General features: G+C 43.5%; 1 pseudogene; it reads left to right on the top strand.

Moving 5' to 3' along the window:
- Positions 1-1,979: 1,979 nt before the first annotated feature.
- On the top strand, positions 1,980-3,965 carry LOC104392522 (annotated as a pseudogene).
- Positions 3,966-5,778: the final 1,813 nt, after the last annotated feature.

Raw genomic sequence — 5,778 nt, 5'->3', positions numbered from 1 at the left:
GAATGTCTTGAGTTGGAAGGAACCTTTAAAGGTCATCTAGTTCAACCCCCCTACAATAAGCAGGGATATCTCCAACTAGAACACATTGCTCAGAGCCCCATCAAGCCTGTTGTTGAGTGCCTCCAGAGGTGGGGTCCGAAACACCTCGTTAGGCAACACATTCCAGTAATCCACCACCCTCATAAAAAAGAACTTTTTCCTAATGTCCAAGCTAAATCTAACCTTCTCTAGCTGAAAACCATTACCCCTGGTCCTATCACTACATAGCCTTGTGAACAGGTCTTTCCCAGCCTTCTTATAGACTCCTTTCAGGTACTGGAAGGTCCTGTATGGTCCCCCTGGAGTCTCTTCTTCTTCAGGCTGAACAAGACAAACTCCCTTAGCCTGCCTTCATAAAAGAGGTGCTCCTGCCCTCTGATTAATATTGTTGCTCTCCTCTGGACATGCTCTAATGGGTCAACATCCTTCTGGTGTTGGGGGCTCCAGATCTGGATGAAGTACTCCATGTGAGGTCTCAGCAGGGCAGAGAAGAGGGGCAGAAGCACCTCTTTCAGTCTGCTGGCCACACTTCTGTTGATGTAGCCGAGGATGCAGTTGGCATGAATGAAAGCTCAGTGAAAATTCACATCTTCATCTTCTAAATTCAGAACATTGAGTTTTATCTAGAAAGCCAGCTAGAACGAACATGAGTGACACTTCCTCCTCCCTTCTAGGTATTATGGATCTTGAGTGACTATAGCCATAGGGTGGATTATGTGGGATGATTGGTGAAAGTGTGTCCTGGTTTGAGCCAGGATAAACTCAATCTTTCTTTCTAGTACTTTTACTTTTCAGTAAAGTTTCTTCCAAGCAGCTCCAGCGTGGGCTTCCCACAGAGCTACGCATTACTTCAGGAACAGCCAACTCCCCTGGCACCGGGGTCTTCCAAAGCTGTGTGAGTGTCAGGACAATGGAGACAGGCTTTTTTCAGTGATGTCCAGTAATAGGACAAGGGGCAATAGATGCAAACTGGAGCATAGGAGGTTCCATGTGAATATCAGGAAGAAATTCTTTACTGTGAGAGTGACAGAGCACAGGAACAGGCTGTCCAGAGAGGTTGTGGAGTCTCTTTCACTGGAGACGTTCAAAATCCACCTGGACAAGTTCCTGTGTAATGTACTCTAGGTGACCTGCTCTGGCAGGTGGGTTGGACTAGATGAACTTTTGAGGTCTCTTCCAACCGCTAGAATTCTGTGATTCTAAACCCATATCTTGCCAATCTATTTAAAAGAATGTCTGTTGGACTATGTAAAAAAACTTCACAAAGTTCAGGTAGATGACATCAGTAGTTCTTTCATTATCCACCAACTCAGTGACTCCATTAAAGAAGGTCAACAAATTAGTCAGGCATGATTTGCCCAAATGAAGCCTTAGTAGATATTTCTAGCTTCCTAATAGCCTAACAAGGCTATTTCACTTCCTTGTTTTTCATGTGTCTTGACACACTTTCAGGAGGATCTGTTCCATGATGCTTATACTAGGGCTTTAACTAGAGTTGCTGAGGGAGAGGATTCTCAATCCATCCCACTGCCACAACTTGAAGGCAATTCCAGTAGGAGATGCCCTGGGCTGGAAGAAGGATCAGCAGGAGAATACCTGAAATGAAGGAAAACGGAATCACAAGCACTGAGGAAGCTTAAAATCCTGTGTGCAAACACATGCAACCTGGGAAATAAGCAGGACTCTGCATTCCTACAAGGCTACAATGTTATTTGCATCACTAAGATGTGATGGAATGACTCATATGACTGGAGCATAGGAATCGATATGTGTAAGCTCTTTAAGAAGGACAGATGGGGGAGAAAAGGAGTCACCCTATACAGGTGGCCAGGTGGAGTTTATGGAGCTACACCTGGGCACAGATGAAGAGCTGACAGAGAGCTTATGGATCCAGGTTAAAAGGAAGACAGTAGGAGTCTGCTATAGGTCAGCTGACCAGGATGACTGAGCAGATGAGACCACTGATAGAAGCAGCTTCCCATTCACAGACCATGATCCTCAGTAGGGATTTCAGCCACCCCAACATCTGCTCAAGGGACAACACAGCAAGGTACCAACAAGCCAGGAAGTTCCTAGAATGCATTGATGCCCACTTTCTTTTCCAAGTGGTGGAGGAGTCAAATAGAAAAGGAGTTACAATGGACCTTGTTCTCACCAACAAGGATGGGCTGGTGGATAATGTGAACATTAAGGGCAACCTTGGATGTACTGGCCACAAAATTGTTAACTTCAAGATCTGTAGGGCAACAAGGAGAGTGAGCAGCAAGCCCACTACCCTGGGCTTCAGGAGAGCATATTTCAACCTCTTCAGGGATTTGCTTGGTTTGGTATCATAGAATAAAATCCTCAGCAGGAGAGGACCTCAAGAAAGCTGATCAATAGTCAAGGATTACTCCTCCAAGCCCAGGAGCAATGGATCCCAAGAAAGAGAAAGACAGGCAAGAATGCCAGAAGACCTGCAGGGGTGAACAAAGAGCTCCTGGACACTCTTAGATATAAAAATAATCTCCTCAGAGGGTGAAAGCAAAGACAGATAGCCTGGGAGTAATACAATTAAGTTGTCCAAGAAGACAGGAATCAGATTAGGAAAGCTAAAGCCTAGATAGAGCTGAGTCTGGCCAGGACCATCAAGAGTAGTAAGAAGGGTTTCCACAGGTGCATCAGTGATAGAAGACAGAAAGGGGAAAATGTGAGCCCTCTCCAGAAAAAAAACAGGAAACCTCGCCATGGAGGGTATGCAGAAGTCTGAGGTACTGAACAACTTTTTTTGCCAAAGTCTTCACCGGTAAGGGCTCTGGCCACACCTTCCAGGTCACAGAAGCCAAATGCAGAGACTAGGAAAAGGAAGATCTCCCCACTGTAGCAGAGCAGGTTCAAGACCATCCAAAGAACTTGAAAGTTCACAAGTCCATGGGACCTGACAAGATCCATGGCTCCTAAGGGAGATGGTAGATGAAGCTGCAGTGCTGCTCTCCGTCATATTTGAAAAGTCATGGCAGTCTGATGAAGTTCCCACTGACTGGAAAAGGGGAAACATAATCCCCATTTTTAAAAAGGGAAAAAAGAGAGACTGAGGGAACTCCAGGCCAGTCAGTCTCAGCCTTGTGTCTGGCAAGGTCATGGAGCAGATCCTCCTGAAGGCTCTGCTAAGACACATGGAAAATGTGGAGGTGATTGGTGGCAACCAACATGGCTTTGCCAAGGGCAAATCATGCCTGGCAGACTTGGTTCCCTTTGATGGGATCACAGTATTGGTGAACAAGGGTAGAGGAACTGACATCATCTTCCTGGAATTGTACAAAACATTCTATACTGTCCCACATGACATCCTGGTCTCAAAATTGGTAGAATACAAATTTGATGGATAGACCACTCAGTGGATTAGGACTTGTCTAGATAGTTGCACTCAGAGAGTAATGGTCAACAGCTTGATGCCCAAATGGAGACCAGTGACAAGTGGCATTCCTCAGGGTTTGGTACTGGGGCCAGTGTTGTTTTATCTTTCTTGGAGACACAAACACTGGGATTGAGTGCACCTTCAGACAGTCTGCTGACCAAACCAAGCTATGTGATGTAGTTTACATGGTGGAGGGAAGGATGCCATCCTGAGGGACCTTGAGAGGTGGGCTCGTACCGACTTCATGAAGTTCAATAAGACTGTGTGTAAGGTCCTGCACCTGTGATAGGACAATCCCAAATGCAAATACAGGTTGGGTAGAAAATGGATTGAGAACAGCCTTGAGGAGAAGGACCTGGGAGTTTTGATCAATGAGAAGCTCATCATGAGTTAGCAGTGTGTGCTCGCAACCCTGGAATCCAACTGTATCCCGGGCTGCATCAAAAGAAGTGTGGCCAGCAGGTCAAGGGAGGTGATTCTGCCTCTCTTCTCTACTCCCATGAGACTCCACCTGGAGCACTGTGTCTAGTCTGAAGTCCTCAACACAGGAAGGACATAGAGCTCTTGGAGTGAGTCCAGAGGAGAGCCACGAAGATGATCAGAGGTCTGGAGCACCTCTCCTACAAAGACAGGATGAGAGAGTTGGGAGTGCTCAGCCTGAAGAAGAGAAAGCTGCAGGGAAGTCTTATAAGTGGCCTTCCAGTATCTGAAGGGCGCCTACAGGAAAGCTGGGGATATTTTACCACGGTTTGTAGTGATAGGATGAGAGATAATGGTTTTAAGCTGGAAGATGGGAGATTAAGATTAGACATTAGGAAGAAATTCTTTAGAGTGAAGATGGTGAGACACTGGAACAGGTTGCCCAGGGAGGCTGTAGACGCCCCCTCCCTGTATGTGTTCAAGGCCAGGTCTGATGGGCCTTTGAGCAACCTGGTCTAGTGGAAGGTGTCCCTGCCCATGGCAGAGGACTTGGAACTAAATTATCATTAAGGTCACTTCCAACCCTAGCCATTCTATGATTCTGTGTTCCAGGGCATGGAGGTGGACTGATCAGTAGTGTCCAGTGTTCTCCTTTTTACACTTTTTTGAAATGAGTGTGATGACTTTTCAAATACAAGGGAATGGTCCTGTTCAGCTAAATTTTCTGAATTTCTGATGTTCCTCCAGGATGTCAGTATTGAGAATATAAGGGTAACTCTGTAATAGCTCTTCACAGACAGGGAACCAGTAAGTGTAACTGGAGTATACAATACCCCTCATGTCCAAGATTCTTCTTATGGCACAAGGTAGCTGTGTAAGTGTCCTATGCCATAAGGCTGTTATTTGTCTCATACTTGTAGGACCAGGTGGTTTGTAGAACAGTTTTTGCCATTTTTTATTGAAGTGTGAGTAGACATGGCTGACAGGACTAATACGAACATCTTTTTTTTGAAAATGAGAATTAAAAGATTAAGAAAAAAAAATACTGTAATCTTTTTTGGTTGCTAAGGTAAGTGAGCAGCCATCTGGATCACACTTTCTTCTGTTTTCTAATTTGAATGACCCACTAACAAACGAAGAGGTAATGAAAAGATTTGCTGATGCACACTCATTTTTATTTTCTTACAAATATAAACATGGCAATACCAATAGAAGCTATAAAACACTTTAAGAGAAAGTCAGATAAGTTTAAGTTTCTTAGAATTCAAAATATTTTGTGAATAATGCTTTTCCATCTTTCAGAATATTCTTGTCCTTAATAGGCCCCTTTGGAATAACTTAGATCTCCAGGTTAAGAGTTTCATGAAAATGTATTATTTTAGCTTAATGTTTCAGGAACTTCATTTCAAGGGTCAGTTAGACTCCTGAGGGAAGACTGGCTATTTCAGTTCATCGATGAGGGCTTGTTTTTGTGCCATGTTTTGTGTTGCAAAAAATTTCAGGTGGGACTTAGGGTCATATAAATTTTATAATTGTTTTAAAGTGACTTGGAAATGTCCTTCCAAGAAAAATAGCACCACTTTCCCACAAAGCTTTTTCTATGTTCAAATATATAGAAATTTAATTAAACAGCAACAAAACAATGAGCCTCAACATTATTTTTCTTGTTTTAATGTTGCTTTTTTATTATTTATTGATTTGAGTACACTTATTAGTGCTTAAGATTCAGAACTGACTCTTCCCCATATGTCTGTGTAGTGCCTAGCTCAGCAGGGGCTCAGCCACAAGGTGATGATACCACATTTCTTATAAATCTTTAAAATAAATTTCATAATAGATAAGAAATGTGGTTAGTGCTAATGCTGTATGTCCTTTTTTTTTTTTTTTTTTTCCCAAAAAATACAGGATTTAGTTTTCTGCCT

This window comes from Chaetura pelagica, unplaced genomic scaffold (assembly GCF_000747805.2).
Source record: "Chaetura pelagica isolate M959 unplaced genomic scaffold, ChaPel_1.0 scaffold345, whole genome shotgun sequence".
Taxonomy (NCBI): Eukaryota; Metazoa; Chordata; class Aves; order Apodiformes; family Apodidae; genus Chaetura; species Chaetura pelagica.
This window is presented reverse-complemented; position numbering and strand designations above follow the sequence as displayed.